Here is an 11,353-nt window from a genome sequence, read left to right on the forward strand (position 1 = left end):
AAGCAGAATTTAGTCTGGTCCAATGCAAAAGACACAATAACTTTGCACAAAAGCAGGAGCTAAAAAAACAGAAAACTTTACTCTTGTCAGCAGAGTCAAAACATAAACTTACAGTGTTGCATACAAAATAAACGGTGCAACAATCTGACATAGTCCTTGTAAGAAATACAGAACACAGAGAGCTTGGCTTCTTCATCTCCCTTGAGCAGCGCAACGCCGCAAATGGTTGAGCAAAACGAATCCTCAGAGTAAAGGCTTTTGAGCATAGAGCTGAACTGTACTCTAAGCATACAGTTATACCCCACCGGCTGTGGCACAAACCTGCTTGCTGACCTAGATTAGCAGCTGCACATGATAATTAACAGTATAAGGTTTGGGTTGTTGTAGGTTTTTTCGGGCTATATGGCCATGTTCTAGAGGCATTCTCTCCTGACGTTTCACCTGCAACTATGGCAAGCATCCTCAGAGGTAGTGAGGTCTGTTGGAACTAGGAAAATGGGTCTATATATCTGTGGAATGACCAGGGTGGGACAAAGAACACTTGTCTGCTGGAGCTAGGTGTGAATGTTTCATACTGGTAGCCAGATTTTGTTCATTTTCAAGTCTACATAGGGACCACCAAATGCAGCGCCCAAACACAAATCAAGGAACATGAAAGGCACTGCAAACTACTTCAACCAGAGAAGTCAGCCATAGCAGAGCACCTGATGAACCAACCTGGACACAGCATATTATTTGAAAACACAGAAATGCTGAACTACTCTCACAACCACCATGTCAGACTACACAGAGAAGCCACTGAAATCCACAAGCATGTGGACAATTTCAACAGAAAGGAGGAAACCATGAAAATGAACAAAATCTGGCTACCAGTATTAAAAAACTCTAAAATTAAAACATCAAAACAGTAGAGGGAAAACAATCAGGGACATCTAATCACCTCTCAACAAAAGATTGCTCCAGGCACTGCCAGGTCATCAAATGCTAATCAAGGGGTCCGTTGAAACATTCACACCTAGCTCCAGCAGACAAGAGTTCTTTGTCCCACCCTGGTCATTCCACAGATATATAAATCCATTTTCCTAGTTCCAACTGACCTCATTATTTTTGAGGATGCTTGCCATAGATGCAGGTGAAACGTCAGGAGAGAATACCTCTAGAACATGGCCATATAGCCCGGAAAAAACCTACAACAACCCAGTGATTCCAGCCATTAAAACCTTCAACAATATAGTATAAGATTTTCTTTAACATACACAAATACTTGGTGCTCATCCTTTTACAACTCACTATAACACTCCATAATCCAATACCTTGAGAAATACTGAATTGAAGTTTCCATCAAACCATACTAACTTATGTCAGGCTGTCACTGAACACTGAGAAAACCAAAGTGCTCTTCCAGCAGTCACCAGCCAATCCCTCTGCAATGCCAGAAATACAGTTTAATGGTCTAACATTGGAAAATGTTGACCATTTCCGCTACCTTGGCAGCCACCTCTCCACAAAAGTCAACATTGACACTGAAATACAACTCAGCCCGAGCTCTGCAAGTGCAGCATTTTTCTGAATGAAGCACAGAGTGTTTGAGGACTGAGACACCCGTAGGGATATGAAGGTGCTTGTTTATAAAGCTATTGTCCTTCCTTTCCCCCCTCAGTTTAAACATCTGAGGGGGGGAAGGAAGGGGTCTGAGGCTGTTATGAATTGTGGGAGTTGCAGTCCAAAACATCTAGAGGGCCAAAGTTTGCCCATGCATGTTTTATAATCTGTAGAGGTCTGTCTTCTTCAATCCAGGATCCACTCCTGTTCTGCTCCCCTAAACTACCACTATTAAGAAGCAATAAGATGCACATAATCCTCTTAACTTTTCCAGCTGCAATATAAATAATGCAATTCTATACAAACCTCAATTCTATACAAGTCTACTCAGAAGTAAATCCAACTGAGTTCAAGAGCTGGTATTAGGAATAGGTATAGGACCGCAGCCTTAATCATTTACTTGATGACGCCTTGGTTAAAAGAAGACAATGAACGGTAAAATAAACAATCGAGGACTTACATAACCAGTGTTAATTTGGCTGAGTGCTTCCATCTGGCACCAAGCTCCCAATCCAAGGCTTTTTGCACAAACCGGTCTCTGTTTCTGTGGCCAATTTGTCTTTTCGCTTTTATAATAAACGGAGTCAGATAGAGTTGGGCTTTGAATCCTCTTTGGAAGTGTCATGTGCCACAAAACTGTGTACAAGTTACTTACTTACTTACTTACCCGGACATAGCATATTATTTGAGAACACAGCAATGCTGGACCACTCTAACAACCATCGTGTCAGACTACACAGAAAAGCCACTGAAATCCGCAAGCATGTGGACAATTTCAACAGGAAGGAGGAAACCATGAAAATGAACAAAATCTGGGTACCAGTTTTCTTTTTTAAAAAACTCTAAAATTAGGACAGTAAATAACGAACAATACTCAGAAAACAGGGGATTTCAGACAGGAAACAATCAGGGCCAGCTAACACCTCCTAACAAAGGATAGCTTCCTAGCTATCACAGGGCTTTAAAGGTTAAAACCAGCACTTTGAATTGTGCTGGGAAGCTGAATGGTAGCAAGTGGAGCTGATGTAGCAGAGGGTTTATATGTTCTCTGTATGGCATTCCAGTGAGCAACCTGGCTGCTGCACACTGGATTAGTTGAAGCTTCCGAACAGTCTTCAAAGGCAGCCCCACATAGAGTGCATTGCAGTAATCTATTTGGGATGTCAGACTTCCCAAGGTATGGGCACAACTGGAGCAAAATTGGCCACACTTCCACAAATATCACTTCTCTAGCAGCAGCAGCAGCAACAACAGCAATAATTTGTACTCAGCTAGAAGAGTGTTACTGTTTGCCTTCAAGTTGCTTGGAACTTATGGCAATCTCAAGATAAATTATCACAAGGCTTTTTTTTTTTGGCCAAGATTCACTCAGAGAGGGTTTGTCATCACCTTCTTCTAAGGCTGGGAGAATATGACTTGGCTGAGGGTTTTCATGGCTGTGGGGGAATTCAAACTCTCCCAGAGTCCCAGTCCAGTGCTGGTCCAGTAGTACAATCACTCAAGTACAGTCTGACGATCCATCCACATCTTGCAAAGATAGAGCAGGCTTCAACCCCACTGTTATAACCAGGATCTCACCAGCTGCTGTTGTACCTTAGACGATCCCTCGTTGGATGGGTAGGATAGTCTTCCATGATCCGTATTCTTGTGGATCCGTAGGTGACTGAGGAGCCCTATTCTTGACCTGCATCTTCTCCCACAGTGAGGGCATTGGTTTCCAGGTGGAAGGCGGTCGGGGTTGGCTTGACACGCCTTCCTCTTGGCACGTTTCTCTCTTTCACCCTCCATTCGTACCTCTTCAAATTCTGCAGCACTGCTGGTCATAGCTGAACTCCAGCTGGAGCACTCAAGGGCCAGGGCTTCCCAGTTCTCAGTGTCTATGCCAGAGTTTTTAAGGTTGGTTTTGAGCCCATCTTTAAATCTCTTTTCCTGCCCACCAACATTCCGTTTTCTGTTCTTGAGTTCGGAGTAGAGCAACTGCTTTGGGAGACAGTGGTTGGACATCCAGACAACGTGGCCAGTCCAGCGGAGTTGATGGCGGAGGACCATCGCTTCAATGCTGGTGGTATTTGCTTCTTCCAGCATGCTGACATTTGTCCACTTGTCTTCCCAAGAGATTTGCAGGATTTTCCGGAGGCAGCACTGATGGAATCGTTCCAAGAGTTGCATGTGACATCTGTAGACAGTCCACATTTCGCAGGCATATAGCAGGGTTGGGAGGACAATAGCTTTATAAAAAGCACCTTGGTATCCCTACGGATGTCCCGGTCCTCAAACACTCTCTGCTTCATTCAGAAAAATGCTGCCCTCACAGAGCTCAGGCGGTGTTGTATTTCGGTGTCGATGTTGACTTTGGTGGAGAGGTGTCTGCCAAGGTAGCGGAAATAGTCAACGTTTTCTAATGTTACACCATTAAGCTGTATCTCTGGCATTGGAGAGGGGTTGGCTGGTGACTGCTGGAACAGCACTTTGGTTTTCTCGATGTTCAATAACAGACCGAGCTTCTGCTTCTGCGAAGGTGTTTAGAGTGGCTTGTAGATCTTCTTCTGAATGAGCACAGACAACATTGTCATCAGCATACTGGAGTTCTATAACAAATGTTGTTGTAAGCTTGGTTTTGGCTTTCAGTCTGCTGAGGTTAAACAGCTTGCCATCTGTCCAATAGATGATTTTCACTCCGGTGGGAAGCTTCCCATCAACAAGGTGAAGTATCATAGCGATGAAAATGGCTGCTGTTGCACAACTGAGCTAAACGGCTTTCCCTAAGAAGGCAACATTCGTTTGCAACATTCCTCAAAACACATAGGTGTAATTGAGAGTTCTGCTGGTGTGCAGCATCTATAATACTAAACGTGCTTAAGAACGAAGTGTTAGTTAAGTAGGAAAAATCCTTGAACAGAGGAACTCATGGTACCCCTCTTCATCACAAGTCTGAAATACTAATAATAAAATATGCAGTTTTTCTTACAACCCTTCCACAAATATCACTTCTCCAGCAGACATCTAAATCAGACAAATGTTTTAACAAATTGCAGGGCGTTGTGCTCAGCTCCAAAGGCAGAAACACCTGTGCACTGTTTATGATCTTGCCTCACATGACCCATAATTATGGCAATTTCAGCGAGAGAGCATTCAGGGACACAAGCTAGTTGGTGGCACTTGGCCAGCTTCCTAGCTATCACATGTTGTGCCAATATTTAGGAACTAACTTGGAACAGACTAGTACACACAGGAGAGCCAGCGTGGTATAATGGTTTGAGGGTTGGACCAGGGTCTGAATTTCCATTTGGCCATGAAAATCCACCGGATGAACCCAGGCAAGTCATATTCTCTCAGCCTCACAAGAAGGGAGATGCAATCCACTTCTGAACAAATCTTGCCAAGAAACCCATTATAGCAGGCATGGGCAAACTTAGGCCCTCCAGGTATTTTGGACTTCAACTCCCACAATACCCACAGGCAGAAAAAATGAAATGCAAAGATACAGAATGGGGGACCCTTGACTTAACAACAGTACGTGTGAAAAAGATCTTAGAGTCCTCATCGACAACATGTGAACCAACAATGTCATGCAGCAGCAAAAAAAGCCAATGGGATTTTGGCCTGCATCAACAGGAGTATAGTGTCTAGATCAGGGGTCCTCAAACTAAGGCCCGAGGGCTGAATGCGGCCCTCCAAGGTCATTTATCCGGCCCTCACTCAGGGTCAACCTAAGTCTGAAATGACTTGAAAGCACATAACAACAATCCTATCTCATCACCCAAAAGCAGGCCCACACTTCCCATTGAAATACTAATAAGTTTATATTTGTTAAAATTGTTCTTAATTTTAATTATAGTATTGTTTTAAAGTTTTTTTGCACGACAAATACGATATGTGCAATGTGCATAGGAATTCATTCACGCTTTTTTCAAATTATAATCTGGCCCTCCAACAGTTTGAAGGACTGTGACCTCTCCCTCTGTTTAAAAAGTTTGAGGACCCCTGGTCTTGTATTCCACCTTGGTCAGACCACATCTGGAATACTGTGTCCAATTGAAGGGAGAGGTTGACAAGCTGGAATGTGTCCAGAGGAGGGCGACCAAAATGATTAAGGGTCTGGAAAACAAACCCTATGAGGAGTGGCTTAAAGAGCTGGGCATGTGTAGCCTTCAGAAGAGAAGGCTGAGAGGAGACATGATGATATGAGAGGAAGTTATAGGAAGGAGAGAGCAAGCTTTTCTACTGCCTTGCAGACTAGGACTCAGAACAATGTCTTCAAACTACAGGAAAGGAGATTCCACCTGAGCATTAGGAGGAACTTCCTGACTGTGAGAGCTGTTTAGCAGTGGAACTCTGTGCCCTGGTGGTGGAGGCTTTTAAGCAGAGGCTGAATGGCCATCTGTCAGGGGTGCTTTGAATGGGATTCTCCTGCTTCTTGGCAGGGGGTTGGACTGGATGGCCCACGAGGTCTCTTCCAACTCTATGATTCTATGCATAGATAGTCCAGTAGCTGTGAAAGAAATAAAAGCACGATGGAGGCATTACTTTTTGACCCACCCTCGTATATTTCAAAATCCCCCCTCGATGGACTGTCACCTTGTCGTGGTGAGGGGGCTTGTGTGTTCCAATGAACCTGTAGGCACAACAACTGGAGTCGTGCACTCCCAGGAGTGGCCGCGGGGGAGGTTCCAGACCAAGCACAGTCCGAAGACCCAAAGACCTCAACGGCGGAGCAGGCGGAGGATAACATGCTACATGTTACAACGGCTGCGACGGCGGAAGAAGGCTGCAACAGACTGAGAAGCCACGGTCATTGTGTTAAACTACATCACCAGTGGAACCTCACTCTGTGAAGTCTGTGTGTTGATCAGTTGTGCACTGACCTCCACACATTAAAAAAACCCACGCACAGGCGTCTTCCAAAGAAAATAAAAACCAAGCAACCAAAGTCCCATGGCGATCAGCGAGTGGCGACGGGGGCAGGATTGTGAAATCTGGAAGCCCCTAGTCACAGACTGGCACATGGGCGGTGGGTACGGACTCAGTCGTTCTACCTCAAGGTCCGAGGCAGTTGAGTAGTTCGGCAGCTGTATCTACGACTGAGCAGCCCTATTGAGGACCCACTCTGCTCACCCCACATGGGGAGGGGGCTAGAAAAGGTGCCCTAAACATAGTCTGCCTCACTTATCCCTGACTGGACTGCCGCGTCCAGTGGGGTCACCATCCTGCGGCCAAAAAAGGAAAATGAACTTCGGTACGTGGAACGTACGGACTCTGATGGACAACAGTGGCAGTGAACGCCCCGAACGCAGAACTGCCATCATTGCAAGGGAGCTGGGACGCTTCAACATCGACATAGCAGCCCTTCAGGAGACCCGGAGAGCAGGAGAGGGACAGCTGAAGGAAGAAAAAGGAGGCTACACCTTCTTCTGGAAGGGACTGCCCGAAAAAGACCAAAGAATGCACGGAGTTGGCTTTGCCATCAGGAATGATCTGATGAAACATCTGTCCGAAGCACCCACTGGCATCAACGAACGACTCTCAACCCTCCGAATCGATCTTGCCAAAAACCAACGGGCAACCATCATAAGTGCCTATGCACCAACACTAGATGCTGACGAAGACATCAAGGAGAAATTCTACTGTCAGCTGGACAACGTCCTATCGGGGATACCTAAGGAGGACAAAATCATCCTCCTGGGGGACTTCAATGCAAGAGTCGGGCGAGACTTCGACCTGTGGCCAGGAACCATCGGAAAAGACGGGGTTGGAAACAGCAACTCAAATGGCATCCTGCTTCTCACCAAATGTGCGGAACACAACCTTGTCATCACCAACACGCTCTTCCGCCAGAAAAACAAGTTCAAGACATCATGGAAGCACCCCCGGTCAAAGCATTGGCACCTCTTAGACTATGTAATCACACGCGCCAGAGACCGCCGTGATGTGCTCCTCACAAGAGCCATGACAGGTGCTGACGACTGCTGGACTGACCACAGGCTAATTCGATCCTCGATGGCTCTCAAGATTGCCCCCAAGCGCAGACTCCAAGGAAGGAAGACAAGGCGCAAAATGAACACCCAAGTCCTTCAGGAGCCCTCCAGACGAGCCCATCTCCAAACAGCACTCAAGGACCATCTACCCACAGTACACCCCGAAAGTGTCGAGGAACATTGGAACAAACTGAAGACCTCCATCATCCAAGCCTGCGAAGAAACTATTGGATACCAAGCCAAGAAACATCAAGACTGGTTTGATGAAAATGACATCGAGATCCAACAGCTAATTGACAAGAAAAGGAAAGCCTTCCAAGCATGGCAGAGAGACATCAACTGTGCTGCTAAGAAAAAGATCTATGCCAGTGCAAAAGCTGAGGTCCAAAGAAGGACAAGAGAACTCAAGAACATCTGGTGGACAAAGAAGGCTGAAGAAATCCAACACCTGGCAGATACCCATGATGCTCAGGGATTCTTCAAAGCCACAAAGGTCATCTATGGACCAAGAAACCATGGGATACAGCCTCTACGCTCATCAGATGGAACCAAACTCCTGAAGGACCAAAACTCAATTGCACTACGTTGGAAAGAACACTACCAAAGCCTCCTGAACCGTAGCTCCAATGTGGCCGAAGAGGTCCTCTCACAAATCCCGCAACAACAAACCAGGGACGAGCTTGCAGCACTGCCTAGTTTGGAAGAAGTCAGCAATGCCATCAGCCAACAGAAGAATAACAAAGCCAGTGGACCAGATGGGATCCCTGCTGAAATCTTTAAAGAGGGAGGACCTGAGCTGACACACCAACTCCACCAGCTCATAGAAAAAGTGTGGGTGACCGAGAAAATCCCAGCAGATTTCAAGGACGCCACCATCATCACCCTCTTCAAAAAAGGGGAAAGAACAGACTGCGGAAACTATCGAGGTATCTCCCTTCTAACCTCTGCTGGGAAAATCCTCGCAAGAATCCTTGCAAACCGCCTTCTGCCCCTCTCAGAAGACACCCTCCCAGAATCCCAGAATGGCTTCCGCCCCTCCAGAGGAACCGTGGACATGATCTTCACTGCACGACAGCTCCAAGAAAAATGCAGGGAACAAAACCAACCTCTGTACATGGCATTCATCGACCTTGCAAAGGCATTCGACACAGTGAATCGCAGCGCTCTCTGGACCATCCTCCACAAAATCGGGTGCCCAAACAAATTTGTGAACATCCTGCGGCTCCTCCACGATGACATGATGGCAACAGTCTTGGACAGCAGTGGCTCCCAAAGTGACCCATTTAAGGTGGAATCAGGTGTCAAACAGGGATGTGTTATTGCCCCAACTCTATTCTCCATCTTCATCGCTATGATACTTCACCTTGTTGATGGGACGCTTCCCACCGGAGTGGAAATAATCTATCGGACAGATGGCAAGCTATTCAACCTCAGCAGACTGAAAGCCAAAACCAAGGTTACAACAACAGCTGTTATAGAACTCCAGTATGCTGATGACAATGTCGTCTGTGCGCATTCAGAAGAAGATCTACAAGCCACTCTAAACACCTTCGCAGAAGCATATGAGAAGCTCGGCCTGTCATTGAACATTGAGAAAACCAAGGTGCTGTTCCAGCAGTCGCCAGCCAATCCCTCTCCAATGCCAGTAATACAGCTTAATGGTGTCACATTAGAAAATGTGGACCATTTCCGCTACCTTGGCAGCCACCTCTCCACCAAAGTCAACATCGACGCCGAAATACAACACCGCCTGAGCTCTGCAAGTGCAGCATTTTCCAGAATGAAGCAGAGAGTGTTTGAGGACCGGGACATCCGTAGGGATACCAAGGTGCTTGTTTATAAAGCTATTGTCCTCCCAACCCTGCTCTATGCCTGTGAGACGTGGACTGTCTACAGACGTCACATGCAGCTCCTGGAACGTTTCCATCAGCGCTGCCTCCGGAAAATCCTCCAAATCTCCTGGGAAGACAAGCGGACAAACGTCAGTGTGCTGGAAGAAGCAAAGACCACCAGCATTGAAGCGATGGTCCTCCAACATCAACTCCGCTGGGCCGGCCACGTTGTCCGGATGCCTGACCACCGTCTCCCAAAGCAGTTGCTCTACTCCGAACTTAAGAACGGAAAACGGAACGTTGGTGGACAGGAAAAGAGATTTAAAGATGGGCTCAAAGCCAACCTTAAAAACTCTGGCATAGACACTGAGAACTGGGAAGCTCTGGCCCTTGAGCGCTCCAGCTGGAGGACAGCTGTGACCAGCAGTGCTGCAGAATTTGAGGAGGCACGAGTGGAGGGTGAAAGAGAGAAACGTGCCAGGAGGAAGGCGCGTCAAGCCAACCCCGACCGCGACCGCCTTCCACCTGGAAACCAATGCCCTCACTGTGGAAGAAGATGCAGAGCAAGAATAGGGCTCCACAGCCACATACGGACCCACAAGGAAATCCATAATGGAAGACCATCTTACTCGTCCAACGAGGGATCGCCTAAGTAAGTAAGTAAGTAAGTAATTTCAAAATGGCGGACTCAATCATTGTTTTTTTTTTTCTTGTTTCTGGCAGTTCCAAATGCTTCCTGAAACTGTTGTATCATGTTATATGTAAACTCTGACTAGGCAGACATGGTGACTGCCAGTCCTTCTTCCATGCACAGACACACCCCTATGTTTCTCCCCATCCTTTCTGATAAGGATGCCTGGAGATTTTGAAAAAAATTAATTCTTATGGCTTTCAATGTTCTGTGATAAAGTTGATACAATTCTTTGGGGTTTTTTCCTATGACCAATAGTTATTTTTGCTTTTTCTGCAATTGTTTTTCCATGAAGTTTCTACTATTTTTGATGTAATATCTAGAGTTGTCTGCTATATTTCTTCCAGACCTCTCAGTCTCTTATCCGTTCAGATAAGGATAATTACATAGACAGAAGCACCTCCCAAGTTAGATAGCAACAGCTTAAAATGACAAAATAAAATATTGCTTTGTTGCCCTCTTTTCATTTACAAACTGTCTAAAGTTGACCTCATAAAATTTGAATGGACCATGACTTTTGCCCATGATTAAAGGACATCATCCAATGGGGAGGGTAAAACAAGTTGGGAAGATGGGAGAATAGATGAAAAAAGATTAAAAGCTAACATATTTCGGGTCAGATTTGCCTTGAACTTGTTAGGAAAACATGTAAATCATGTGGTTTCATGCTGGTAATACACACTAGCATGACAACAAGCAACCATAATATGCCATGCGAGTGCAAGTTGTCCTTCAACTGATTCCAAGGTTTTATGTTAGTAATAAAGATCAGTTCTTAATAGCTTTTGCTTACAAAAACAAAGCATGTACGCATCACATCACTATATTAAGCGATGTGGGGAGAGATGAAAGTGCAACTTGGTGTATACGTAATTTAAGAGTTATCAGACCATTAAAAGCCAGGACACTTTAGCAGAGAAGGTGCAAAATTGAAGGCTAAGCCAGCAATCCTGAAGGTTAAACCAAAAACTTTTTTTCATGTCAGGAGCAACTTGAGAAACTGCAAGTCGCTTCTGGTGTGAGAGAATAGGTTGTCTGCAATGGCGTTGCCCAGGGGGTGCCCAGATGTTTTAACCAACCTTGTGAGAGGCTTCTCTCATGTCCCTGCATGAGGAGCTGGAGCTGACAGAGGGAGTTCATCCTCACTCTCTCTGGATTCTAACCTCCGACCTCTCAGTCTTCTGTCCTGCTGATACAAGGGTTTAATCCACTGCACCACCAGGGGCTTCAAAACAATAACAGGAATAATAGAT

Source organism: Anolis sagrei, chromosome 4 (genome assembly GCF_037176765.1).
Source record: "Anolis sagrei isolate rAnoSag1 chromosome 4, rAnoSag1.mat, whole genome shotgun sequence".
NCBI classification, from domain to species: domain Eukaryota; kingdom Metazoa; phylum Chordata; class Lepidosauria; order Squamata; family Dactyloidae; genus Anolis; species Anolis sagrei.